The sequence below is a fragment of the Pleuronectes platessa genome, chromosome 5 (assembly GCF_947347685.1).
Source record: "Pleuronectes platessa chromosome 5, fPlePla1.1, whole genome shotgun sequence".
NCBI lineage: Eukaryota > Metazoa > Chordata > Actinopteri > Pleuronectiformes > Pleuronectidae > Pleuronectes > Pleuronectes platessa.
The window spans coordinates 11,594,247-11,614,394 of record NC_070630.1 but is presented as its reverse complement, the minus strand read 5'-3'; the positions used below and the strand labels follow the sequence as shown (position 1 = coordinate 11,614,394).

The window sequence follows — 20,148 nt, the reverse complement described above, 5'->3', positions numbered from 1 at the left end:
ACGATACTGGGCAGTGCTGGGACTCCTGTACAGCAGGGGGGGGGAGACAGATGTGCACATGACAATATTACCTGATAAGTGTTCGCGGCTGATAAGAGCCTATTGCAATTTTAATACCAAAGCTGCAGGATGTGTTTAGATGTGCATCACCTCAATGAATGTAAAATGTAAAAGTACTATCAAGCAAAACATAGTTAAAGCAATGAGTTGGACAGAACAAAAGGATAAAAGGTACAGGCGAGGCAGACAGGAGGGCTAGAGGAGGGCATGGAGGAGAGGCAGAAAGATAATGGGCTGAGGAAAACTCCCTGACAGACCATCACTAGTGAGGAATCGCATTCATGACGATGATGAAACCCAACAATGGTCCGTTGCAATCTCCTCCTGGACTGAGGATGAGCGTATTACAAGCCAGCAATGCCAGCCACTCCTCTGCGATGGAAAATAACTGCTGTTCGGCTTCAGGGAAAATTCAAAACATGACAAAGAAAGCTGGTCCTGCAAGATGCAGAGATAGGAGAGATATGTAAACACAGCACAGCAACAAGAGAGAGGGGGCAACATCAAGATCTGGGATGCGAACAAAGCGTTTCTGTAAGCTGGAAAAAAGTTGAAATCACTCATCCACCTATAGGGGTAAATATAAATACACATTGTCAATGCACAGATTGATCTCATGGAGGGATTAGAGGGAGGGATTGTGTCGGTGACATGAGAAACTTGTCCTCTTCGTACTGCAGTAAAAAGAGTGAGGGCCTGAGAACAAGGGCGGGGAAGAGGGTGGAAGCAGAGTGTTCAACTACAGCACACTCTGCCAAATATCTTGCGATAACACTCACCACTTCCCCCTGGTTCCTACTCTGGCTTCAACCTTTTTTAGCCATTAGTGCCAAAACCTCAGCAGCCATTATAAGGTTTTCTTTGTTTATATGATGTGCATCAATGTTGGAGGAACTTAATCACACAACTGTGAATTTAGATGTGGAAGTTTCCAGTAAGCAAATGAAAAATCTAAAGCTCGCCATAACCTTATATAGAATAATATTTTCCTGATTCATATGTGTTAAGGTGGTGATGGAATGACAAGAGCTCAGAAGTGTGCACCTGCAGCACGATTCGGAGTTGTGTCCTGTTGTCCAGTATCATGATGCGGGAGAGTCAACGTTTTTAAAAATCACAATTTCGGTCTTGGTCTCTGAATCTTTACAGCCCTATTGTATGATCATTGTACACATATATTTGTACATATTCATCACCGTGTTACTAAAGTCTATTCTGAGTTCCTAGTTTGCAATTTGAATAAACTGTCAAACTACCCGTCTCATCTTGAATGTGAATGTTGTCCTCAACAGGTCGAAAACCACGTTAGCATAAAGAGAACGCAAACAGAGCTCAAATAGAAGAAAGGCGTTAAAGTAATCTTGCCTGTTCCTTTGTTAGATTACCAACCAATGACAACTAGAAAATAACAGCCCCCCGTCGAGACAGAGTTTTGCATTAACCCCCGTCAAAGCACTAATAGCCATTATTAAACAACACATTTTTTTGGGAGAATTGAAAAAGCAATTTATAAAACATGTGCTTTAGACCGTTAATATGTTGATTTACCAATGGGCAGAGCAAGGCAAGCTGTTTCCTTTTGTTTCTACATTCAAGCTAAGCTAATTGGCCGTTTCATGTTTAAGGGACACATGTGACTGGCATGGATCTCTTCATCTTTTCTATGAAGAAAGCTAATTAGCATATTTAACAACATATCAAAGTGTGCACCTAAAAGTTAAATTAAGGATTGATGATTTTCTGGGGGTGGTGATAATAGCTCCAGGGGTTTGAGTGATGGAGGGATGGAAGGGATATCGGAGGAACAGTGGTATGACAGGGAAGAAGACACGGGAGAGTGTGCTGTGAGGAGGAGAGGGTGTGATGGCAGGTAGCAGAGAGGAGAGCGTGTAGTGATGAGACGGAGAGGTGCATGAGATGGTGTGGAGCAGAGGAGAGGGTGATGGCAGGATGGGATTTGAGTCTTTTAACTTCATTAGTTCTGCCTCAGTCTGGGGTCTGTAGATTATGTCTAATTAAGCAGCTTAACATGGCTTAAAAAGCACCACACAGAAAGCACAAGAGCCTTATCTGTCAACCTGCTCAAACGATTCTCCGCTTCCGCTTTTCTTCCCGTGGCAGACGAACATAAATTCCCTTTGCATGGCCTTTATGCAAAAGAGATTAGAGGCTCTGACATTGGCGCGAGCTGGATAGCTAGCAGCATGCAGCGATAGCGGTGTGGGCTGTGGGCTGTGGAGGGAGAGCCTGTGTGGCGAGCGGTGGCGGAGGCAGAGGGGGAGGCAGATGCTTCCTTTCAGACTGCAGGGGGAGAGAGTCAATAAAGAAAGGGTGGGGCTCAACACAAGTTCTACTGTTCTTCTAATCATTACTATTAAACCGGCAAAAACTAGGCCATACAGTCTGCTCATTATCAGAGTGTAACAAGATGCCACCAACCAGTGACGCTCAAGTATTGCTCTAAAATTAAAAGGTGATTAGTTGCTCAACAGGTGTATGAGCCAAAGAGGATCAATATTCCCTCCTAAATACTGAGAGGGTTAATAGGCAAAGCAGTGTTAACATCATATCCTGGTTTATAAAGCTGGATAAACCGCTCATCCCGGCTTTGAGAAACCTGGACAGACTCGTTTTCTGTATGATGAGTTCATACATGAGTGCGGGAAAATTCCCCAAAATTGGGTCCGAGATTTACCCAGAATCTTCTGTTCACACAACGCTCACAACAGCGACAAATCCTCTGCATTGTTGAGGCGAGAGGTGGATCACATGATTCTCTTGACAACACACAGACACCGGTGTCGGCTGTTTTCACCACAAACTCTGTCGACGTCTTTGTCGGTGTCTTCTACTTGTGTCACCGCTTTTTCACCGGGAGATCCTTTTGCGTCTGTCGGGCGTTAGAAGCGTCATCATAACCCCCGCTCCCTCTCAGCGAATCCTGTGGAGGAACTATCTGTTGTGATCTCATATAGAATTCTGCTTAATTTCTACTGACTTTTTCCACCTAGCCCCATGGTATAAAGATAATCCAGAGCCCCTCACTCTGACAATTACGTTCAGTGAATATCTGAAAGCAGCTTTAGTGACGTCACAGGATCGATCCCACCAGTGTTTGAATCATCAAACTGCACCACCCTAAAACTATTAGAATCCTAACTCATGCTGAAATAAACAGCAGGGGCTTGTTTTTAATGTATTTTGTCTAATATGGCCAAAACCACCAGTGAAAACTTGGATATTGTTATGGCTGAAGAGTATGCAAAAGATAATATTGGAGTAGAGAGACCTGTCCACAAACTTGAAGGGCGGCGAGTTCGATCCCCAGCACCTCCAGTCTGCATTTTAGATAATACATTTAAATTGCCCCTGACAGCTGTACCAACATATTATGACTGGTTTGTGATAGCGCTGTATGAATGTGTGAATGTGACTTCTACTGCAAAGCGCTTCGAGTGGTTGATAAGACTGGCAAAGCCCTATAGAAATACATTTGTATTTACTTCTGCAGAATATAATTTGTAGCATCATCACTTTAGCATCACAATGCTTCATGTATTAAAAGGGGGTTGTGACACATTTTACCTACATGGCACTTTTACTTATGTTTTTGATGAATTATTCAGCTCATTATAACAAAACCTTTACCAATCAACAATATTTCTGCTGGACTGGGTGAAATGCTGAAACACCTCATCACAACAGCACAGCACTAAAACACACTTCTAATGAAAAGTGTGTTTGTGTGCGTTTCTGTTCCACCTCTTACTACACACCACCTATTAATTATGGAGCTGGAGCACCGTCCCAGTGACAGCCACATTGAGTGACGTCAGAAACGCTTGGCAGCCGTATGTCAGCGCAGAGCGACTCTGCTGGCTGTTATACAAGACTGAGGAGGAGTTATCATGAGCTGCCACGAAACACAGGAGGTCACAGGGAATTTGGCTCCATGACAATGCAGCATCCACCCCACCTCAGGGAAGTGTGTACCCAGACAGAGAGCTGCACAAAAATACCTCTCTTTTCCACTATCTATCTCACTCCTTAACTTTCTTTCTTTCTACCTCAGTCAAGCTGGTCAGCAAAAATAAAACCACGTGCAGAAAAACGAATTCCCTCTAACCCAGAAGCACTACGCAGGATGTACAAAATTACATCCTGTGTAATTTCAGTTGGGGCAAAGTAAAATGGCTGCCCTCAAAACAGGTCCATCTTGTTAACATGCACAAACACAGCAGGGGATACTGAACTGCACACACGCGCACACACACATGCAAACATACACATACATACACACAAACACGATGTAATGTACAAATGTTAATGAGTAGCCCAAGAGCGAAAACCACAGAGATTCTCATTCTGACACCAACTCATCATAGTCACTACAGGTGCGACGCCCATAGGCTGAGAAAAAAGAAAAGGTTACAAAAAAGGAATTAAAGAATGAGAGGAAAGAGAGAGGAGGAGGGGGGGGGGGGGGGGGTGGAGTAGAGGACAATGGTTTGAGAGAAGAGAAGAGCCAGGTAGAGATAAAGAGATAAAGTCAAAGCCTGACTGATCTAGTGAAGAGAAAGAGAGTGCGGGACTTGGAACGGAGGGAGAGATGAAGAGAGAGCTGCTATCTGATAGAAGGGATTTTGCCTTCCCTGGAACAGTAATTTACTAAAGCCATTCTACAGAGGCCCATCAGTGGCGATCTGCTGGCAGATTAGGCGACAAAATCTCATCCCTCGCTCTCCCGCCAGCCAATCAGCGACAGGCGGCGAGCGCAGGGGCAGATGATGAGGGGAGGTAAGAGGAGGGGAGGGACTTAATTTCCTGTCTCAGTCTGTTGAATTTAGGAAGGCCACATACACAAACACAGACGCACACATGCACACAGAGCACATACAGGAGATTGGATTGGAGTCGGAGCTATCACTGTTGCATTTTCCCACCCTCAGGACACAGCAGCTAACTCTGTTTGGTCGCAAGAGCTGGGGATTTGTCATTTATAATCAGTTTTCTGCTTGTTTCCCCTGCACTCACTTGTCCTCCTTGCAGCTTGTATCCTGCCCCAAAGGTCTTTGCAGCATTCCTCAGTTGTATTTGTCCGGCGACTCTATCCCACTCCTCCCTCTCTGACTCTCCTGCCGCTTTTCCTCTAACATGGGACGGGTTCTGTTCCAGTTTGCTCAGCAGATGTATTTAACCGTTTTGCACATTTCGACCAAAGATAAAATGGTTTGGAAACCAAAAGGTTTGTTCCCCATTGGAGACCCCAAAAAAATCTGGGTCCGGAGCAAACCACACTGATGTCTGTGAAAGAGGGGCTGAAGAAGGGAACAATGGGGGAAGTATGTGAGGAGTTCACTAAAAAAAAAGAGAGTAGAGGTCTGCAGACAGAGTATTTGTTAAAAGAACAAATATTCAGGTAATCCCTATGATCCACCATCTTGTGCCGGATTGGTTTATGGGTTGATATGAGCCTTTAACAAACATCAGTATTGAGGTTCATAATTGCAGAAATGTGCAAATATGAATATTGGTGTTTTACATTATGAACAATGCAAGAAATAACTTTATTTTCATAATTAAGGTTCTAAATGTTTGACTGTATTTGTGTTTTCTTATAATTTACAGTTATTCATAAAAAAGTTGGTTATGGTTCAAATGTAAAATTCTACATATGTTATCTGTTCCGATAGAAGTATACAGAGATAAATGTAAAACCGAAGTCAGATTTCTTGTATGTGTATACATACTTGTCCAATAAATATAATTCTGATTCGTAATCAGTAAATTTTTTTAAATATACATATCATTTCTTTTTTCATAATATCGACATTGGCATCGTCCTGAAAAATCCTTTGTGGACAGGCCCTTCTTACTACTTCTGTTCACTTTCTCTGTGCACTGTGCAATGCCCTTTGTTATGACAAATCCTCAATTACAATGGTAACATAGTGGAAACACGGGTTGGTTCACTGGGTAGCACCAAGACTCTGAGAATCCTGAACAGATCCAGTTTTAAAACTAGAGCAAATTTAGTGTAAAAATGATTTTATTGTACAAAGGATATCAGTGGTTCTGATTCCAACCCATCCCTCTTTCCAATTCCCTCTCTCCACGCACTGCAGAGGTCTGTCAAGTGCCCCAGCTGTGCAAGCAGTGAGAACTGTTTACCATGGTACATCATCCTCGAGCCCCGGGAGCACCGCCCCACATGCTCACAGGGGTTTCACAACCGCTGCACAAGTGTTTAGCATACGATGTTTAACATCACAGAACGAGTCAACAACCAAGCGTGTGCCAGGATGCTAGAACAAGCTTTGCTTGAAGAAGTGGCAAACTTCCACAGCATGAAGAGCAAATCTCAACCTAACAAATTCCTGATAACTATTGAAATTAGCAAAAACAAGGACAGTCTGCAGAATAATTTTGTTTTTAATATATCACACAGTCATGAATGAGCTCCTCTTGGTGATAGAGGAGAGAGAGAACATCAACATCCTGTGTCTCCCTCTTTAGCACTGACATGTGAAGAAAACAAACAACAAGTATAAACAACAGTGAGCTGTTCCTTTCCTCTCTATGCCATCACTGCTTCCCCTCTCCCCCCTTGGAACTGCTGCCCAACCTCACAGGATCCCTGAGGACCCCCCCTCCCCCCTCTGAGAGGACGGCTGACATCACCCACCCATGTCTCCTGTCAACTATGACCTCTGCGGGAGCGGGCGGAGGGGAAAGGAGGAAAAGGAAAAGGCAGGGCCTGAGATGTAAGCTGCGCTCTGTGGTCTAAAAGCTGCATGTGAACACTCTCCAGAGTTGCACAATTTCCTAGAATCTGATCCAATAAGTCCAAACAGCAGGGACAGAGAGGGGGTATATTTACATGGAGAATCATTGTGGATGGGAGTCTCTGTAATAAACGAGTATGTTGGGCTTGCTTAAGGTCTGACAGTGTGCTCGATGCGTGATAATGGTTCATGGACAGGTTAAACTAGTCTCAGGCACCTGTTTGGTTGGTTCCACCAAATAGCACAAAAACAAGAGTTTCCATGGAATCAAACAAGCGTGACTCAAAACGATCTGACAGGTTTGGGTCACACCTAAGCTGATGGCTTTGATATACTCTTAGATTTCTCTTGCAATTCTTGTCCAATTTGATCGACTCTTGTTATTCCTACTTTCTTCCCTCTTCTCCTCTTGATCTTTCTGACACTCATTCCTATTGTGACAATGTAGGCCCAGCAGTTGACATATAAAATGGAAGCATCAACCTCCTTATAATGTTAACTTTTATTTTTGTCATTTTATGGCGGATATTTGACAGGAAACTCATAAAGTCAAAGTATTGACTATTATTTCTGTCACAGTGACAGAAATAATCTGTTCATTTACATGACAACAATGAGAGTGGAAAACACCATTTCAATCACCGGCCCAAAACATGATGGGACTCTCTGTTGGCTTTGTTTAAAAATCATTATTTTAAAGGTTGACGTTTGTTTCATTGTGCATTTCACCAAATCAAAATCACATCAATCACAAAGAGGTTGTTTACAACATTCCATCACCATGTCTATTTGTTGTGTATTGCAACATATGGAAGAACAACCAGCACGAGGGAATTCGGTTTTACAACAGTCAATATGCATTTTACAAACTGTAATCGAAGGTCATGCGGAAACTATGCAGTCAGGGCAGAACTGGACTTGTGGTTAAAAGTAAAAAACAGTTCCATTTTTAAGCAGTAAAACAACAGTGTTATGTTATGTAAAAAATATTTCCGATTGTGTTTATAAGAAGCAGTGGTAGTGTTGTATCTGTATTCATGGTAGTGGCAGATGAAGAGACCCTGATAACAGTTATAGACTTTATGTTTGTTGTCATGTTGAAAAGTCTTTTGTCCACGCTACAGAATCTGCCACTACAGGCTGAGGATTTGCATCGATCAGATCTCATCAACAACTGAAAACAAAAGAAACATTTCCCAACTGTGTTTTCCCGCAATCACTGTAAGATGTATAGGGTATTAGTCATTCAGATTCAATAGTGATTAACCACCTGCCTTTCGGAGAAACTGCATGACTGAAAACAAAAACAAGCAGGCAGAGACATACGCCGACAGATTCTCTCACATGAAGGAGCACCAGACTATTATGACGGACAGATTACTGTGTGGGTTTCACTTAGAATCCGCAGGTCAAGTAAATTCAGTTTGATTCAGACTTAGAGATCTGCAGATTATCTTACTTGATTAATCAATCCATCATTTAGTGTTTAAATTGTCAGCAAACAGTGAAAAAAATGATCAGAGTCAAAGCTGACATCTTGAAATTTCTTGAACTCCAAAATCTATCTATCTATCTATCTATCGATCGGACTATTACTCCAACTAACTTAAGGTAGCTTGGTCACCCTTGAGTTGCATTGTGGGATCCGGTGTTTTTGTAGCTTGACTTATTCTGGACACAAAAAGTCAGTGTCTCCTTTGTGACAGTTTTGAGCATTATTGTATAACTGTCTTCCTTGTGTCCCAAGATTTCAAGAAAATAAAACACTTATTTAATAAGTTTCTCAATATTTGAAAAAGTATATTCTACATTTCATGTTTCACTTTAGAAACTCACACCGTCATGTACAAAAGCTAGTCCAAATGTAAAGAGGGACACGCCTCCACCACTCTCTGTAATATACACAGACTCCTCACCTTTCAGTGAAACACTGAACTAAATAACACATTAACTTCTAATAAGTCATCTAGACGGATGACGAGTCAATACAAGAACTGTGCAGACAAATGGTCTGACAAATAAACACACCAAGCTCAGATTCACCTTTCTCCCGTCTCGTGTTCTCTCTGGCAGTCACATGAATTTAAGCTGCAACAGGCCCGGCTCGTCCTGACCTGACAAACTGCATTCCCAACGACCTTTTCCCTCATTGTGCAAAAAGGCCTGCATTCTCCTCTCTCCAACAACTGTGACTAACACGAGCCGTGGTGTGGCGAAGGCTGTCCTTACTCTCTCTCCGAACAACCGTCCAACCCAAAAACAACCCTTACTAATGTTTACATTCTTCAGCCATGTTTCCCTTATTTTGATCTTCACAACTTATGACATACATGGAAGTCAGCAACAAAGGAAGAGGCATGAATCGAGCAGCCAGAAGTTTCTGGTCTTTACAACCAGTAATGATTTATTAGTGTAAAAGCATCATTAGCAATGGAAACAGCAACAAAACTATAATTGAGGTATTCAGTCTAAAAAAATATCTGACTATCTCACGTTTGAACCCCATGAACGGTAACTTCAATAAGATAATCTCATCCTGTTTGGACAATTTCATACGACCTCAACTCCACTTGTATTCCCTCTAAAACTTGCTACAACATGATCTGTGAGAGATTGTCTCTGACAGTCTGCACAACACCGGTTCGGTCAGCTGGTCTTGGATAACTGCAAACTATGAAATACAGTTTTGGAGTTGAAAATGAAACGAGGGAGGACACCAGCCCTCATCAGGAATGCTACAAAATGGTGGATCCTCAGGAGCTGCTGCAGAACTGCAACAGGAAATGAACTCTGACATAAGAGCTATGGACCTTGGGGCCCCCTACTGCATCCTGGGAAATTATGGCACTGAGAAGAGAAATGACCCATGTAAGCCCCCTGAAAACCCAACTTGGAGCGAATCCATTTTCAGACCTCAAAATGCCACAGTGGACATCGATTTTTTTTTCAACATTCATGGCGCTATTTTCTAATTGCCCCTAGATTCATGCATTAGAGGTGATTCATCACTGAGAGGGTTTATTTAGCACAAATAAATGTGCTGTTTGCTCAACAGTACCAATCGCAGTAATGAGGTCGAAACCAGGCCAACGCAGGGACTGGCAGAAATCACGGTCTGTCTTTCATTCATGCAGATGGGCTGGACAGTCAGTAACAAAAGGAGAAGCACAGAGATAGACCGTGTGAGCAGTAATAGGAATGACAGTGAGTGTTATCATCCTCAGAAAGCATTACACAGTACTACGCAGACTGCTTTGGGTGTGCCTCCTCAATCGCTTAAATCCATCTTTCCCTCTGACGCCGCCGTTACTCGCCGCTCTCTGTTTTATGGCCAGTTTCCAAGCCGTTGGACAATAGTATGGACATAATTAGCTAAGTGGTGGCTGGATGACAGGCAGTGGCGCTGCAATCGATAACGGCAGGCCCAGCCATCTGCAGGGGTTGAGCTGTGCTTACTCATCAGCCCTGGGCTTGCACAGGCCCTCGCTCAGGCCAGAAAGTGGGACTGGGCCAGATAAAGGACGTGAAGGTGTCTGGGGCTCGCGGCCGTCGATAACGAATGGCTATGAACAGCCACCTTATCTTCTCACCTTAAAGAGGATATGATGTCCACTGTCACACAGCTGCCTAATGGCCAGAACCACTCTGACATTTATGTTGTAAGGATGAGGAAGGGTCAGCCACTGTTGTTCTCATTGTGTGTATGTGTGTGTGTGTGTGGAGCAGTGTCCACAATTTACAGGCCATTTCAGTGCCCTCATGACAACAGTTATCCATTTCCACTGCCACATTCCAAACTTTCAAAGTTGAGTTGCATCACCCATGAATACTAATCACTAACAACCAGGTAATGATTTGCAAATGTTAAAATGCCCGGGGCAGGCTCCAAGTTAAGAATACCTAATCAAAACATTTTAATAAAAAAAACAACACCCCTTTTCCAAATAGAAGTGTTTTGTGTTCCTGTTTGTTTGGGAAAGAGACAGCGTCAGCACATGTTCACTGGGGAGATGCCAAAGGGCATCACAGTGGCAGCCAGATCCCCCTGAAGTGGCATCTGAGACAAATATCTAGTGACAAGGTGATGCCCTTCCTCTGTCCTTTACCACAACGGACAATAACATTACACGCACAGAAAGTTTGGAGGAAATAAACAGAAACATTTCAGAGATAATGTTAAAAAGAGAAGAAAGAGACAAAGAGGAAGCTGAAGGGATCGATAGAGCTTATAGGAGGACTTTGAGGAGGGTGAGAAAAACTTGAGGTCAAACGAGGATCTCTCTAAGACTTCTGGTTGCGCAGGCCGTTTCCTCCGCTCTCCATTTCTGTCACTCTCCTTTTGCCCTGACGCTCATCAGTCTGTGATTAAACCTGCCAACTTTAATAAGAGGAAGTTGGATGCAGCACACCTCCGTGCCTCCCACTCTCCTCCTCTCTCTGTCTGAGTGCTGCAGGTGTACGATGACACCTGCAATAAAGTTGTCTGAACACCAGACAGAAGCAGCATGTTGGAGACACTGAGATAAACAGACAACACACTGGCATAGAATACTTAACTAAACCTTATACTCCTGCAGTGTCGATTTGCATTAACATACTAAATACCAAATATATATTGACATGGTGCAAATTCACACCCAAAGAGATAGTGAAGATTCACAATATATGGGTCATAGTCAACGGGAAATCAAGTGTTTTTGCTTAAAAGACATCGACACTGGCATCAACCATTATCAGTAGAAGCTCTCTTATCTCAAAGTCTCTCCAAGTTGACATTTTTGCCTACATATTCTAGGAGCATGGCTCCTCTTTTTCATCCTGAGATATTAGTGTAGTTCTAGTTTTGCATCTGTGGCTTGTTATAAGCGTCATTAATTAATATACCCACACATTTCCCTGCTTTATTCTCACATGGGCTCACTCACATTGGGGAACAAGAAAAGTTCTAAGTAACTATCGTCAGCAGTGAGTAAGTGTTTAAAATTGACTAGTGTATTCAGATCAGGTGTAGACACTGGGTAATATGCTGATTATTATAAAATACTAGAGAGGTACATTGGGGTTCAAGGAACCATAAAACCAAAGGGTGATATGAAGGAAAAGGCCATTGCTGAATTTTAATAGGCAGGGATGTCCTTCTACAGGCAACACTGCCCAGATCAGCTTCAGCCTTGGTCTGTGGCATCAAGGATGAAACTAATTTCACGAAATCAATTTGTATTGCATTCACAAGCAGTGACGTTTCGGGAAATAATTTTATGAATTGTAATATTTGAGAAGAAATGTATCTAAAAGGCATTGAGTAGTGTATTCTGTTCAAGGTGGTTATTTCTGATTATAAATTGAAGTCCATTGTTTCCATCCTCTGACTTTTCTCTTCTCCAACAATCCTACTCTTCTCCTCACCATATTCACTCCTCCTTCAGCCTCCCATTTTCGCGCCATGCACCCATGCATAGGTGGACTTCCTACAGGACAGTCAGGGGCGCCATGAGGGAGAACTTCCAGAGAAAAAGTCAAACAATGACACGCGGGGGCTTCTCCTCCTGACTGCAGCGTAATTTTGGTGGTGAAGCCTGGGGCCTTGCAGATGGGATTAGGGTAGGTCAGCACGACAGGTTGAGGCAGAGATGAAAACTAAGCATTGGGTTAGTGTGGGAAATGTGTGAGTGTGTGTATGTGTCCGCAGACAACAAACATGCTCAGAGTAATATCCTTTAATACGTGTGTAGGTGGATTTCAGGGCAGTCTCTTTGTCTCTGAGGGTGAGAGGTTTCCATCGTCTGTAGCCTCTCAAAATCCCAGGTTTAGCAAAAACACTGACTCACTCGAAAACAATCAGAAGCCATTAGGCCCTTCACCTGATAATGTAATGGCGTGCTGTATGTAATGATGCATTACAAGCCTCCCTTATCACGCTTGTCCCCGATAACAAAACTCACAAAACAAGGAGACGCAGCGGGGCAAGAAGCATGGGGGCACTGCATGTAGGTGGTGCAAACAAGTCCAACCTACTGAACTCCGGGCAGTGGCCTCATTTCATTGGCAGCGACTCAATCATAACATCTTATCTACGGACGTGCTGAGTCATGGAATTCTGCTGTGGCCAATAGCCAAGCAGCAGGGTTACTTATGGCTGTCATTGATTGGTCGATCCCTGAGCACAGAGCTGAAAGGGCACATACCAGGAACACAGCCTGAAGCAGAAACTGGCAGCAGTTTGCTTGCGTTTTACTTTACTCTCTCATTCTTCGTAGCTTTTTTTTTTCTCTACCCCTCCAACTGACTACACACTTTGTTGTGTCACTCTCTCGCTGCTCCTAGTTCTAGTTTCTCCCAGTTTCTCCCCTCGTGTCCTCCCTCTCTACGACCCCTCTGTCCCTCTGTTGTGTAATTGTATCTGGAATAGCAAAGCAGGGCCGCTCACACACACACAGAGGTCACCATTCCTCTGTGGCTTACATCCTGGTCCTTTATCTCCATGGTCACCATGCTTCCAAACAGCCGTCCATGTCTTATTTTTCCACATAGAAACATGATAGCTAGTTTTAAGTATCTGAACATCCACCAGTCCAACCATTGATCATAGAGTCATTACTTCCCACTCTCATTGTCCATTAATAATGCATTTGCATTGGAAAAGCAATACCATAATAAAGTGGGATTGGGATATGGAGCAAATGCAGTCTTTGTTGCTGATTGATTTCATAGGTGACTCATTTGTTATAAAGGGCCTACGCACAAGATACTATTTTATCTTCATGTCACTCAAACATTCACTACAACTGCTCTGGGGTCAGCTCCCTTATACATAAATTGGCCATTCAGGATACAGTTAAACGGTGTGGGGGCACACTACAGAGGCTTTTATATCAAGCTGTCCCCATCTGCAAAATCTGTAATGAGCAAAGGGAGCTGAAACAGTGGGGAGAGAAGAGAACCTCAGTTCAACTGAGGCAGGCACACTTTCTAATGGAAATTCAGATACAATCATCCCAGAATGCACTTCTCTCTGCCTAATAATCGGCCACCAGAACAAGGCAGCCATTGAGAGGAGAGTGACTGTAATCTGGTCCACCAAACTCCAAAGCTGCCCGCTATAATTAGCTCCTTTCTCCATCAAACACAGGCTCACACTGACTCACAAGCAAACCTCTCCTGTAGAACAAGAGAGAGAGGAGATTTGGCGCATTTTTCGGACGAGCAGGGAAATTTCCCGTCCCCTGCAGATACATAGAGTCGCCCCACGTTGACAGGTATCGCTCTGAAATCTGCAAATGAGCAGGTGAGAGGCCGTCGTTTCATTCAGCATTCAAACATTCAATGGTTTGTGGACATAAAAGCCTGAGTTGACATGGAAATATTGCGGCGTGGGGCGAGGTATCAAATTATGTGGTATTACAAGTCAGTCACATATTGTTCCTTTATAATAATATGCTCACAGCAGGACTTAGTGATTGAGAGCGTGTTTAAGACTAAAAAGCTCAAGTCATTTTCCACTTCTTATTTGATTATTGGTCCAGTCTTAAAAAAGGTCCAATGAGGAATCAGAATTATACACATTAAAAAAAGAATCCATCCTATGTTGTCAGTTCTGAAAACTGTTTATCCATCCACATTATATGGGACAGTCTCACATTCTGTGTCCTCATCAAAAGGATATATACGCATCTCTGACCTACATCCTGACCAGCAAAGCCCGCCTCTAATCCCAGGAACATGTTCTAGCCCAGGGATTCACAACACAATCCGCAGCCCAGAGGCAGGCGGGCAGACAGACAGACAGGATTGAGTGGGTATATGCTGGCAGCTAGCCTGCTGCCTGGGCAAATGGCATGGCCATTAGAGGAAGAAGAGGCTTCCTGGAGAGGTGTGACTGCGCTGCAAAGGGCCCAATCAAGCAGAGAACAGAAGTGCTGACAGCTGCTAATACATTTACCCAGGAGCAGAGAGACTGGCACACCAATAAAATGTGTATACGTCCGTGTTTTCCTCTTTTTCAGCATGGTTCTCTCGATGAGGTTGATTAAGCTCAAAGGGCGTCTATAGTGATTATATTACAAGTGGACAGATCAGTATAGTACTGTAGTGACTGCCCCAAGGAAGATCATCCGACTACATTCGGAGTCGGTCTGAGACGCCTGGGGCCACATTCCTTTAACAGGGTGTACACAACTAGTCCTGGGTTCCCCTGAAGGACCACCTGAACTAACGTGAATGGAGGCATATATTCATATGTGCACAGCTTCTTTTTTTTTTAAGTCCATATAAAACACAAGTGGATCAAGCAAGTTGGGTGATTCTGTCCAGGGTGAACCCCACCTCTCACCCAATGTCCGCTGGGATTGCTTCCCTCAGAGGACAAGTGGCATTGATAACGGATGGACACCTAAAGTACGAGGCAGTGAAAGTGCATTTCCGCTTCCCTGTGGTTAAATACAACACATTTAGTCTTTGCAAACAGGAACGATCTACATGTTTATGAGAATATAAAGAAGGGATTTGGGAACACAAGTGGTCATTGGAGACACGTGTTCAGACGCATTCTCCAAAACCAACTCCCTCCCAGTACGCGTGTTAATTCTAGGTGGACCTCGATTGTTTGAAAAAAACATACAAACAAGAATATATCAATTATCAAATGATAAGTGTCCTGAAGCTCTCCCTTCTAGTTGTCAGTGGCACAGCAGTACAGCCATCTTGCTATGCACCTCTGTATTCAGGCCATATAAAAAAAACGACACTGATGTTCACCCACTTGTGTCAACCTGTGAAATTGTTCCCGATCAATATCAAATCAATAATCCGGAGGAAGGTGGACAGATCACTTTAGAAATAAAAGTACTGACGTGCAGGGGAAGGACTGATGAAAAGGGAGTGGCTGACGGGGCAGTGACCACTTTGCAGAGGCAGTTAAAATAAATCTGTGACACACCGGTGACTAGTTCTGGCACAAAAACACCCCACAGACTATTGGTTGTGGTAAAATCAAACATCAGGTGACTTTTATCAGCCCTATCAGCAGCATAGAGAGGGAGACATGCATCACCCGGGGAGTCATGGTAAATATTCCCAACCTGGGATATTTAACTGGTGGAGAAACAGCTACACATTCAATCCAGAGAGATTTGTCATTTTTGTTGTGGTTGCCAGGTACAGTTGAAGGAAAAGGGAACAGGGGAGAGTTTCAGGGCGTATGCACATTAGGTAAGTGTGTCACCAGGAAGCCCTGCACATGCAGCTTTCAGGTTTTGCAAATTCAGGAGGTTTAAGAGCTCCGGGATTTGACCTACAATCTGATGACGGCTACCGAAGTGTTGAGCGTAGGCAGGCAGTTCAAATGAATGGTTTCAAACTTCTCAAAAAACCTCCGGTGTGGTGCATTTATTCATCCAGGAGGTGACTGGCACATTGATGAACAGGCGAAACATGCAGTTGCTTGACAGATGGTGAGAGAGTCCAACACAAACATCCTATTTCCCCTCCACAGAGTCCTCGTGTTTTAAAGGGACACGGTGCAGCCTCTCCAGACCTGATAACACCGATGCATTCCAGGTGATGTTGTGCAAACAATTTTAATGTTTGGACTAGATCTATTTTTTATGACCTCCCTTTTTTCTCCTCTGGAAACTTGTCATTTAAACAAGAAACATTCGGAGCAGCTGTATTCGTTAATTTCTCTTAAATCCACCCATGCGGTATTATTATTTTTAATGATCATTATTATGATTAATACTTTTAAAGGGCTTCAAGTCACACCAGCACTCAATGGGGGGGGGGGGGGGGGGGGCGAGGTTGACTCCCAGTTTTCTCTTGTCGGCTTTGACCAACCCATGCAGCAAAGTAAAGGGAAATAAAGGCCTTCAAACGCCTTTTAAACACAGTTATTCTGTTTAAATGGTCCCTTCACGTGTTGTAAAGGGGAGAGTGTGGTCTACATACCATAGCATTCCTCCCTCTCCAGATCCCGTCCACTCCTTTTCTCCCTCTGCGACTCACGGCCGGTGAAAGACTTTTTTCTTTTTTTAAACAGAAGAGATAGAACCCCTCACGTCGATTCGTCTTCTTCTTCTTCTCTTCTTTCTCTTTCTGTCTCTTTCTCTCTGCCAGTAAACACGCTGCGTGTCCACCGCTGCTCCTTCCCGTCAGCCCTGAAGTTTTCACATGCACATTATCTCTTCGTGTGTCTCGCGGGGAGAAAAACAACTAAAACCTCGTCGGGAGGAGGAGAGCGAGGAAAACGAAGCTGCTGTTCAAACTCCAGTCTTTACACCGAAAAAATGGGGAAGGGGGAGGAGAGGAGCTGCTCCTGCTGCCGCTGCCTGCTTTTTCCTCCTCGCTTCGCCACCACGTTGTTTTGACCAATTATTATTTCCTTTGTTGTGTGAAGAAATAAAGGGTCCGTGTGGAAACGCAGCGTCCCGTCGTCACTCCGCTCGCACGTTCGATTCCCCGCTGAACCACCGCTCGCCCCGCACCGAGCTGCTGCCGCACGTTCAGACCCCGACAGGCCCAAAGTGTGACGGTGTGTACAAGTCTCTGCTGCTTTTTTTCAGCTTCCCAATAATGGCGGACCTTCTCCCGAATCCAGCATCTCCCCTCCGATTCACCCAGAGAGAGAGAGAGTGAGGGAGAGAGACACTGAGAGAGTGAGGGAAAAAAAGAGAGAGAGAGAGCGAGGGAGAGAGACACTGAAAGAGAGCGAGCGAGAGAGACACTGAGAGAGAGATAAAGAGACACTGGGCGAGAATAAGGGAGAAACACGGATAGAATAGGGAAAAGAGAAAGAGAGAGAGCGAGGGAGAGAGACACTGTGAGGGAGGGAGAGAGAGAGAGAGAGTCTCCCAGTGGTTCATGGACACAATTACAACACGCACACACACACACACACACACATATACACAGTTTATATGAATATATAAAGTGATTAAAAAACAAAAATTATACATCAAAACAATAAACAATCATTGGTAAATACATCAATATATGATGCACCACAATAGCCTTAAAGTATCGCGATTGTAAATATCAGTACAATCAGTGCATCAGTACAAATAATAATCCAATTAGTATTTTTACTCTTAATACTTTAAATAAATTCGGCTACCAATGCGTTTGCTCCTCTACTTCAAATAGAATAGTGGGTATTCACTTGTAATTGCATCTTTTTACATAAAGGATCTTCTACGTCACTACTGATGGTAACATATGTTCACGATGTTTGATGGTTTGTATAATATGATACAAAAACAAATTAAAAAGATGCTACAACAATCCAAAATATAATATAAAACTAAAATCTAAAAACATAAAAAGTAACCTTTAAGTAAGGCGGTCAAATATAAGTAGTAAAGTAAAAAATACAATGGTTTCCTCTGAAATGTGTATCAAAAGCAGCATAGACTGACACAGACACACACACAATAATTTGTCCATCTTCTTCCTGTGCTTTCCTGTGCATGCCGAAGTGTCCTTGGCAAGTACCCCTAAAATTGGACTTCACCCACCTATTAATTGCACAATATCTTACACTATGTAAATTTAAACACAATAAAAAAATAAAAGAAATTAAATTAAATTAAATTCAGTCCGCTTCTGCGCAGGAAGTGTGCAGTCCACTTCAGCGCAGGAGGTAAATACAATTTAAATTTATTCTAAATTAAGAAAAAAAAAAAAAAAAAAATATATATATATATATATATATATATATAAAAAGTCAATTAATTTGCATCAATAGGGCCTCACTGTCTGTCAGTGCCTGTCAGTGCTCAGGCCCTAATTAAAGTTCTGGTAAAGCTCTTGTTACATTGTTTTTATTGGTGGTTATTTACCTCATGATGATCAACTGCAGAGCTCAGTTTACGTGCTACTACATCATAGATGTCAAGCTGCTCTGGTCTTGTCTGTTGCAACACTGTTTACAAGCTGAAACAAGAGAATCTCATCACGATTGTAATTAATTAATTTTAGTTTTGGTCCATTTCCTCTCACAAGTAATTTCCCCCTGTACAAACTCAAACATTAGTCACTGACTTTCACGTTTTCATCTTCCACGGCTGCATCACATGGAATAGATTTGTTGTGCGTTCACCCGAAAGTGCCTTTCGGGCCGGACAAAGGTAAAATAGTTAATAGCTTTACAGGGAAAATAAATCATCTCAAAGGTTAGTCCTAATTATACAGTGTGTTTTGTGCACTGAGTCATCCCCTTGGTAAAAGAGTTGCTGAGCAGTTCTCTGTCTGTCGAAGAGTTCAGCCACTCAGTGATGAACAATCTAAACTCCTGAGGTAGATGTCAGACTTTTGGGGGTTGTTTTTTAGGAAGACAATGCAATTACTTCCACATACTTGGAGAAACGTCTGCCGTGTTGTACAAGACAACTGGCTGTACTAACAGCTCAAACAGATGTTCAGTTTCTTACACTGGGGCTTTCTCCTGGAATTCTCCTCTTTCTATTTCTTGTGAACTTCCTCGGACATGCACTTCCAATCCATTACTCCAAGGGCCGGGTGAAAAGAAAACAAATACTTCATAATACTGAAAAACCCAATAAACTATTTTGTAGTGAAGTTTGTCTCTTTAGGGGAAATACTACACCTAAGAAACAATTTGAACATTATGTCAGAGGCGTTAAAGATTAAGTTAAAGTGAAAGCTGCAAAACTGCCTCGGCTGTAGAATTGAAATTCAAAACCATAAGCAATAACATTTGTGAATATAATTTCTGTTTTTACAACATGAGTAGTACAATTAAGATGTATAATGTGCTACGTGTCCTTTGACAGGCTGAAATGGGATCCACCATTAAACGCACAGCCAGGCAGGGTTCAAGGTGAGCTGCCCGCCGTTTGAGTCCACAAGCTTCCGTCCAATCACGTTGGTTCCCTGTGTTCTCAGCAATATTTGCTTGACCCCAATCACACAGAGCGAGATTAGCAGTGGTCAAAGTTTCTGTTGAATAATCTGCCTCTGTTATACGTCCCTTTCTCCTACCGCAGTTGGCTAAACACGGGACAGGCCCCCATCATAAAACTTTGATTTTTTCATACGCTTCATTTACGACACACACTGCTTATTTGTCCTATTTCATTCTCATATAAAGATCACCATAGGGTTGGACATACCAGAATGAAAACACAGCTGCGACCATTATGTGGAAGAAAAACTCCACACTTACCATTTACTCAATGGTTGGTTTCCCCTTTCATTTTATTCCCTTTTTCCCCAATCCTACCTCAGCCCTCTCTGTATTTGCAGCTGAAATATTTCTGGGTCCCAAGGGCAGGCGCATTCCTCCACTCAC

The 20,148-nt window shown here is 43.1% G+C and overlaps 1 protein-coding gene across 1 annotated transcript in view; it reads right to left on the bottom strand.

Annotated features, from left to right (window-relative positions):
* Positions 1-17,646, bottom strand: part of arhgap35a (Rho GTPase activating protein 35a) — a 62,679-nt gene extending 45,033 nt beyond the window's left edge. Inside the window, exon 1 of the mRNA XM_053422486.1 lies at positions 16,788-17,646. The gene's annotated coding sequence lies outside the window, so the exon portion shown is untranslated. The remainder of the gene's footprint in view (positions 1-16,787) is intronic.
* Between the last annotated feature and the right edge of the window lie 2,502 nt (positions 17,647-20,148).